General features: G+C 33.4%; 1 non-coding gene across 1 annotated transcript; it reads right to left on the reverse strand.

Moving 5' to 3' along the window:
• Positions 1 to 8,618: 8,618 nt before the first annotated feature.
• Positions 8,619 to 8,724, reverse strand: LOC140815206 (small nucleolar RNA R71). Its single transcript, XR_012114296.1, has one exon. It is a non-coding gene; the product is annotated as a small nucleolar RNA R71 (small nucleolar RNA).
• Positions 8,725 to 9,609: the final 885 nt, after the last annotated feature.

Raw genomic sequence — 9,609 nt, forward strand, 5'->3', positions numbered from 1 at the left:
GTTCAGTTGGTCAGCTCAACTGGTTCAGTTTCAGCTGGAGTGCTGAAATCAGCAAGGCTGATTTTCATTTTTGCAGAACCAGTAAATTCAGCGTCATTTATCACCATCTTAATATTCGATTCAGACTTTGACTTCTGAATATTATTTGTAGATCATCATCTTATCTTTCCAATGCATACTTAATAGCTTAATTCCAATAAACGAGCCAAGAGATATGATCAAACTACCGCAACTACTCATACCCAATTGATTGTTGTTTTCGTGCAATCAGTTCAGTAATTCAGCGATCAGTTAGACCTTGATAAAATCTGATTTTCTCAACTGGCATGAAATACGACTTGTTTCAAATTTATTTTTTGGATCAGTCGATTTGTCGGATTGTCATTTGAATCATCCATCTGAGAAACATCATAAAAATACCTAAGCTCTCCAGAAATTCAGTTTGGCTAAATTCAGTTTCAGTTTTCTTCTTGTGTTTGCAACTTCACACGTGAGTAAATATGTTAGAAATACAATAACAAGTTTTGTTAACATCAAAATCAAGATTGCGGACATGAAATGTTCCAACAACTATTTATGCATGATGAGTATTTAGACTCACTAGAATTGATGGCAGTTTACGAGTTTTATGCATGTTAAAACTGATTTACAATTATGATTTATTTTTTTGTATTTTTGGTTGGATAACAAATTATTTCTTTCGCTATTTTAAAATATCTTATAGAAGTCGACGTGGATCATTTTTATGCCTCAAAATAAGCAGTATTTGATGTTAGTGGATATCCAGTCCAAGAGCTGTGGTAATCCTTTACGACAAAGCTCTGTGGTGTTAGTTTGATCAAACAAATTATGTTATGGGTGCCACATTTCAATGAGCAGAACTCTACGCAAAATGTTTAAGTTTATTTTATATAAAGCGAAACATGTTTTATAAAAATGTTTGTGCAGACAAGTCACATCATATTTATTTATGTCTATGTAATTTACGTATCAAGTATGTTTAAATTGCATGAATTTTATTATGTAGTATTAGTTATTCATGATTTATGCATAATGAGTATTTAGACTCACTAGACTTGATTGGGGCAGATGACATTGTTGAGGAGACATGAGGTAATGATCAGTGAGCAGGCTCGGACCGTAGGCAATGCACGCCCGATGGCCTTGCAGTTTATGAGCTTTATGCAATTTAAAACTAATTTACAACTCTGATTTATTTTTTTCATTTTTTGTTGGGAAACAAATTATTTCTTTCGGTGTTTTAAAATATGTTATGGATGTCGACGTGGATCATTTTTATGCTTCAAAATTGAAACGTCTGCTTATTCGTTTTGCTTAAAAAGTACTAGAAGGATATTTTTTTTTTCAAACCTCACTAAATTGGCCGAACCCTTACCATTCATAAAAATATTTTTATAAAATATTTTGCTCCATTTTAAAATAAAACATCAACCAACTAGTATTTGAAAACCAAAGGAAATAGCCCATACTATAACCTACCAAAAACCACTCATAAATAATTAAAAGTCATAAAAATATTCTTAACATAACTTAAAATCATAAATAATAACTAGTGCGGAAAACTAGCGTCGGTCCTCGGGTTATGTGCACCTTCAGTCCAGTCAGATCAACCATCAAGACCTCCATTATCATAATTATCATAATCACCTGCATCAATCACACCTAGTAAGTCTAAAGACTCAACACGTCATATTCTTGATAACGATTAATACATATAAAACCACAATCAACAGTGAAAATACTTGTGCTTAAAATATCGTTTTCATGAAGATGCATAAACTTAAAACATAAAATTTACGTAAAAATTTTCATCATGCATAAACTTTTAAAAACATTTTCATAATCTTATGCATAAACTTTAACTTAAACATTTTCATAAACATAATCATATAAACATATTCATATTCGTATCCATATCCATATTCATGTTCATGTTCATGTTCATGTTCGTGTTTGTTGAATTCAGATCGTGATTGTGACTCGTATTCTTAAACGTACTGGGCGATGGATCCATCTACATGTAACCACAATACTGGGCGGCGGGGACACCAGCAACACTCTCACCGGTCAACTGGGCCTTGGCCTTACGTATTAACATATCTTCATATGGAAATGCGATCGTCGGGGCTCCCTCGGGGGCCTTCTGCCATAGACGGGCTCCCTCGGGGGTCTTTTCCCATAAATGGGTTCCTTCTGGGGCCTTCTCTCGTAAATGGGCTCCCTTTGGGGCCTTCTCCCCTCACGACATCCCCATTCATATTAGCATATCATCGTAATTGTATTCGTATCAACGGAAACACGATCGTCGGGCTCCCACTGTGACCATAACCCTCACGATATTTCCAACATATTGTAGTCACAATCCCTTCACGTCCTTCAACATGTTATCATCACTTAATAAAAACATGTATATAATATCATTTTTATTTTGAAATCAAGCATGCAACATGTCTTTTAAATGCCCATATTTAAATCATAAAAATCATAGACATTTAAAAATCATAACTTAACATATTAAAAATCATAAACATCCATGATCATTTTAAAATAACTATTTTTACATCATAAATGTTTAAAATAAACATAAACATTTAAAATAAACATTTTAGTATATTAAATCATAAAACATTAAACATATTAACATCTTAAAAATCCATAAACATATAAAATTGACATATTAACATATAAACATCCATAATCATTGAAAATAATCATATTAGCATGTAAAACAGCATTACGGGCACTGACATGACGTTTACTAATTTCTAGGTGTAAAATGACCGTTTTACCCTTGGACGTAAAATTTCACGTTTTTACATTTTTCTTAATTACATTGACTCTAACATGCCCCAAATAAATATTTGAGCATTCATGAATTTTTTCATATTTTTATTTGGCTTAAATCGATGACTTTTAATTTATTCTTTAAATATAACATATTAATGCGTTTTAATCCTGAATTAAACCAAACCTTAATATAAAATTCCCAAATTAAAAACATAGACTTATAATAATTATTTAAGCTTAAAACTAATTTTTCATAATTTTATAAATCTTAAAACTAGACTTTTCAATTAACTCGTTAATTAGCGTTTCGTGCGGCGATTAAATTCCGAATAAATACAAAACTCGTTATTCTGATCCCAAAATTTAAACATAGCTTTTTATGATTTATCCTACCCTTCCAAGTTGTGAGCCACCTCCGTGGACCATTGGATTTAATTTTAGCTTTATTATTTTTGTTTTTGACACCTTATCGAACACACCGAGCCATCTCCTAATTTACTCGAGCCACGCCTGAGCCACCTTGAGCCAACACCTAGCCAACCCATCTAGGGACCCTACTGACCAATCTCAGCCCAAAAACCCGGCCCTGGCCCACTCAAAAACCCACTGGACAGAAGGCCCAATTGCATGCTTGTGTGCGTGTGTTTAGTCCTACCCTTACCAATACTCCTAGCCAACTAGGACACCTCCAGCTGGTTAGCCCACGAGCCCAGCCGACCCTGACCACCCCTGGACCACCCCCAGACCTTGAACAACCAGCCCAAGCCCCCCTCCCCTTTACTGCCATCCTCACGTTGACGACGAAGAATGGGACGAGGAGACGAAGGCTATGGAGTTTCCCTTGAAGTTTTCTCAATTAAGTTCTTGCTTCCTACGTGAGATGGGGGTGCCTTGTGTGTGTAGAGTGGTTGGGAGATAATTTCAGAATATGTGGGGTGTGTGGCCGTGACTTATGATGAAATTTGTAGGGTTTTGAGTTTTTAATTACATTAAATGCATTAATTAAATTACTACTAGGCTTTAGGCCTATCAAACCTTTAAATTAAGCCCATTAGTTTTAATTAGAATTTAATAAAATATAACCAAAGTTTTGTTTAATTAAAAATATGAATTTATTAGCCGGGTTGCCAAAAAGTTCATATTTTAGTTGAAAAAACAACACCGATAAAATTTACGTCTCGGCGTATAAAATCACCTCAAACCCTTCATTTTCAAAAATACTAAAAAAGCATTGACCATATTTTAAATAATTAAAAACGATTATTTAATAAAAACATTTTCTATTTTTCAGCCCTCGGTCTCCGTTCCTCGATCGCAACTCGAATAACCTTTTAAAAATACAATTTTAATGCAACCATGTAGAAAAATATATTTTAAACATGTCAAAATGCACAATATAATTAATTTATTCAATTAAAACATTTAATTAAAATATAAAAGAATTTAATAATTGCATGCATGTGGTTCGCGTGGACATTTAAATTTTCGGGGCGTTACAAAAATAATCAGTATTTGAGTTTTTTTTTATATTTTTTTAAAGTTTCGAATTCCAGGTTTAATTGTTGGGAATTTTCGAAAACTTTGTGTAAGTATTTATTAAGTTTAAAAGTGAAGAATTATGGATTTAATTAGATAGGAATTTTTTATTTTTCTTATGTTTTAAATAGTAAGTGAGGGTCATTACAGTTGGTATCAGAGCAAGGTCCTGATAAAGGGTCATCGTGCTTACTGCTGGTTGCGAGAAGATAAGGAAGTCACGCCTCAAGTCCGTAAGTTTTTACGGTTTTAAATATAAAAAATATTAAAGTACGAGTTTCTTTTGCTGTGAGTTTAAGTTTTAAATCACATTTAGTATGTTATACGAATATTATTGTTATGTAAGTTGGCTTCCTGTTGGGTTGGGTTGCAGAACAGTATGCCTCCCAGACATGCGGTTGATCGTGAGAATCGTAAGGGTCGTGAGGAGGAGAGAGTTTCTAATAGGTGTGGTTTTTACGTGTTTTACTGCATTAGTTTTGTGTGTGTTTGCATTGTGCATGCGTACATTTCATCTACATTTTTTTCATTTTAGAGTAAGCATATGAATGTGATCATGTCTCACTTGGGCGTGGTGAATTTGCAGGAAAAATGACCGGAAAACTGAAATCGGAGCAAAACGTGCAAGAATGGGAAGAAAGACTGGCGCCCGAGCGGCAGAAATTTATTGCTCGAGCGCGAGAAGTGATTCGCGTAGCCAATTTCCAGAAAGTGTGGCGCTCGAGCGGTAATATTCTACCGCTCGGGGCCGAGATTTGCCTTCCCAAGAATAAACATACAGAATACTTTGCGCTCGAGCGGTAATATTCTACCGTCCGAGCGCGACGACCGCACTCCACAAGCATAATTACAGTAGGTGTGGCACTCGAGCGGTAATATTCTACCGCCCGAGCGCCACCTATTTTTGGGAAGATTTCTTGTCTGATTCCTTACCTTATTTTCTGTATATGGATGATATGGAAGGGTGAGGAGACGATTTTTTGGGGGCATTCAGACATTATTGAGCAGCCACCACAAGCCTTGGAGAGGATTTTTGCACTTGGATTGAAGATTCGAAGATTTCCGGGCATCGTTCTTCGTGTTTTTCGTCAAATCTAGTAATTTTAATTTAGTTTTTATCCTTTAAACTTTGTTTTGTTTATTTCTACTATGAATTCGAGTAGCTAAACTTTAAATTTTTTCTTGGTATTTAAGGGGATCCTACCCAGAACTTTAATTTGATTAATTCATGTGTTGATTTGTGATCTATTCTTGATATTACTATTGTTTTATCGTGTTTTCAGAGCGTAGCTAACTTTAACAACGTTTTTATATTGCGAGTGAGTTCGAGAGAATAGCTTGTGATAGGAACGTAGTAGTATAATCCATGAATCTATAATTTACATAGATATATGAAATTGGATACGCGCCGATAGTTATAGTCCTAAGGGTCAAAAACTAGGGGATTTCATAGATCGATATGCGATTCACTCTTGATAAATAATTAAAGATATTTAATTACTTCATTAAGTAGAATTAGTTTGGCATAACTCGAGAGGGTGTGTTCAATTGAATAAGAAATCCTAACGGAGGCGTAGATCACTATCGAACGAATTAGTTAATTAATGAGGGGTAGGTGAACCGAAATTCCCAACAAATCCATTTTTCATTGAAATTACATTAATTGGTCTAGATTTTATATCTCATTATTTAATTCTTGAATTTTATCTTTGAGTAGTTATTTAATCTCAGTAGTCATAAACAACCATTCAAATTTCGTTGCTAAAGATTTGATAACTGCAAATAATAATTGTAAAATACAGTCTTCAGTGGAACGATACTCGTACTCTCGTACATTATACTATTACTTGACAGCGTGCACTTGCGATTAATTTTCGAGCATTCAAAACCATATTTTTATTGAGGATTCCACAGTGCAAGTTTTGTTCGATCAAGTTTTTGGCGCCGTTGCCGGGGACTGTTAATTCAAAATTTTATTTTTAGTTATTTTCTTTAGCATTGTTTTATTCTTCTGGAGCTAACTTGCTACTACTTAAATAATAATTCACCCAAGTGTAGGTTGTCTGCAAGTAATATATTTCGTAAGTACGAGATCGATCCACAGAGAGGTTATTTTGAGTTTAAATTTATTAATTTATAGATTACCAAATGCAAGAATGAAGTTTACAAATTATAAATTTTTTCAAGGCCTGAGGATTTATTCTTGGTTTATGTAATATTGTTTAACTAAAAGTAAAACAAAGGAAACCACCATAAATAATGGTTCCAAGAAAATTAAACGCAAACATAATATAATATAGTTCCCACTATAGAAAATAACGAATTAACCGATATTTTATATATGGTACCTATGATTATAGTTATAACTATATAAATATATAATTGCATAAAGTAAATGTTAAATTAAATCATTATATTTCATTTAGAACAACCGGCAGAGCCACGCTATTGCCTAAATGAAATATATTGATTTAATAAGTTAGTTGCGGTAAAGTAAAAGTTAGTTGCGAAAAATAAAAGTTAGTTGCGAGAAAGTAAATGTTAGATGCGGAAAATAAAAGTTAGTTGCGATAAAGTAAAAGTTAGATGCAAAAAAATAAAAGTTAGTTGCGAGAAAGTAAAAGTTAGATTGTTAGTATTAAATCATAATATTTCATTTAGAACAACCGGCAGAGCCACGCTATTGCCTAAATGAAATATTATGATATTATTATATAAATATATATATATATATATAATATAACAATAATAATAAGTGATGAAATATTTATTGTATCAAAATTAAACAACAAATCAAGATAACCACTTCAATGGTATCAAGCATTTGATGTAAATTGATAACAACAAGTAATTGATTTTTATACCTACAATGAAAATAAGTTAGCTAAATAAAAAGAAGTAAAGAAATAATATACAAAATATAAACAATCTTACTTCACCAAGAATGCATCCTCTTCACCTTGACATAATAGATTTAGCTTGCCATGAACTTACTTTTGATCAACACTAAAATATCACTCATAGTTGAGAAAATGAAAGAAAATATATTGGAAGAACTTTGATACACACTCACACTATATTTTACAATGAGATAGAATGATTCTCAAGCTAGCACAAGGCCTCTATTTATAGGCCACATGAGAGAAAAGGTCAAAATTTTTATTAATGCCATGTAGTTGTAATAGTATTCTTTGTCTCCTCAACTACAATTCCATGTCCCTTCTTTCAATGCCTTGTTCCACGACTTTAATCACCGAATTTGACTCTGATCCAAACGACAAACATGTGGGGAATTTTTTGTAGATGAGTTTGGCCACTTGATTCACCTCATTTGGTTAAATATTGAAATAGTTATGATTTTTTTACTATATGCTGGTCATAGTAAAAGTAAATGTGTCCTCCTTTTGATCTTTGCACAATTTGATCATCTTAATGAACTTTTTAGGCAATCATGTCTTCTGCAAAGTTGTAGATAATTTCTCAAGAATTCCAAACATGTTTGAGTCACCTTCATTTGAATTTTCTAGCTTGAGTTATCATTATTTTACCAACATGTAGAAAACCTGAAAATGAAACATATTTAGTAAGACATTTAAATATAAACAAACAATACTAAAATAACATAATTTATAATTTTAATGAAACTTAAAATTTTAAAATACAAGTTTTAACATATAATAAATTATTAATTTAAAGTTTCATCATAACACTCCATATTTTATTAAAGATATCTTTTCCAGTGCATGCCAAAGTCACTTGACGTGGAGCTTGAGCAGTTTGACCCTGAAATTGAAAGAATTTTCCGCAGGAGAAGAGAGCAGCAGAGACTGAAGGAACTGATGGAGAGGCACAAGCACGAGCATGAGGAGGAACACCATGAAGTTAGACATGTTGAGATGCCACGCCGCATACCAATGCTAGAGTATGCCCAGCCTTCTTTGGATGGTGCACGCCCCAGCATTGTGAGGCCTATTGTGCGGGCAAAAAACTTTGAAATCAAGCCATCTATAATTCAGATGATTCAAATACAGTCCAGTTTGGAGGATCCGCAGTAGATGACCCAAACACGTACATCGCAGATTTTCTTGAAATTTCCGATACTTTTAAATTCAATTGAGTTTCTGATGATGTTGTTAGGTTGCGTTTATTTCCTTTCTCCTTATGTGATAAAGCTAAAGCATGGTTAAATTGTTTGCCTGTAGGTTCTGTCACCACATGGGAGGATATGACGAAGGCGTTTCTCATTAAATACTTTCCTCCGTCTAAGACCATGAAGCTGCGGGCAGACATCACCACATTTTCTCAATTCGAGCAGGAGTCTTTATATGAGGCATGGGAGCGCTTCAAAGATCTATTACGAATATGTCCTCATCACAAACTGCCACTTGGGTTAGTCGTTCAAACCTTTTATTAATGCTTGCTTACTCCTAATCGTACTATGATAGATGCTGCTGCTTGTGGGAACCTGTAGAACCCGTAATTAGACTACGTATAAGCCATGCATAATTCTAGTATTTTAAATTAAATTGATCTCATTGCATGAGTATTTAAATGCTCATCTCTAAAGTTAATTATTTTATGCAGTAGTTTAAATTTTATTCTTTTCAGTTAATTCAGTGAGGTCGGACTGGAGTTGGAGTTTTGAGATAAAATTTAAAAGTGAGGAAATATTTCCAGAGTTTATTTTAGCTAGCTAGTAAGTTAATTTAAGTAAAAAGGAAGTTTAAGGAATTATTTTAGTAACTTGAGGTGAGTAGGAAATAAGTTCATTTAAGTTTCTTAATTAAGGTGTTAATTCCCTAAATTATTTAAAGGATAGGTAAGGCTTTTAAGGGTTATAAATTTACTAAATAATCAACATTTCTCCTTCATTTTATTGTGTAAATTTCGGCCCCCTAGATGATTAAGCAATGTCTTGCCAACTCATCATCTTTGACCCATTCTTTGTTAAGTTTAGCATGCAAACCTTTTTAATTATTGATCAACCTTAATTAATTAATATTAGAGCTTATCCTAACCTAGTCTAGCATGAGCGAATCGGCCACCTCACCTCCATTAACACCCCAACAAATATTTGATATCAAACCATAATTCAAATTTATCCTAACCTAGTCTAGCATGAGCGAATCGGCCACCTCACCTCCATTAACACCCCAACAAAATATTAATATCAAACCATAATTCAAATTTCAAATTTGTAGACTTGGTCTTGCTTTGTTCCCTATATTTTGCACCCATCTCCCTCACTCCCCTAACCAATATTCT

This window comes from Primulina eburnea, chromosome 1 (assembly GCF_022965805.1).
Source record: "Primulina eburnea isolate SZY01 chromosome 1, ASM2296580v1, whole genome shotgun sequence".
NCBI lineage: Eukaryota > Viridiplantae > Streptophyta > Magnoliopsida > Lamiales > Gesneriaceae > Primulina > Primulina eburnea.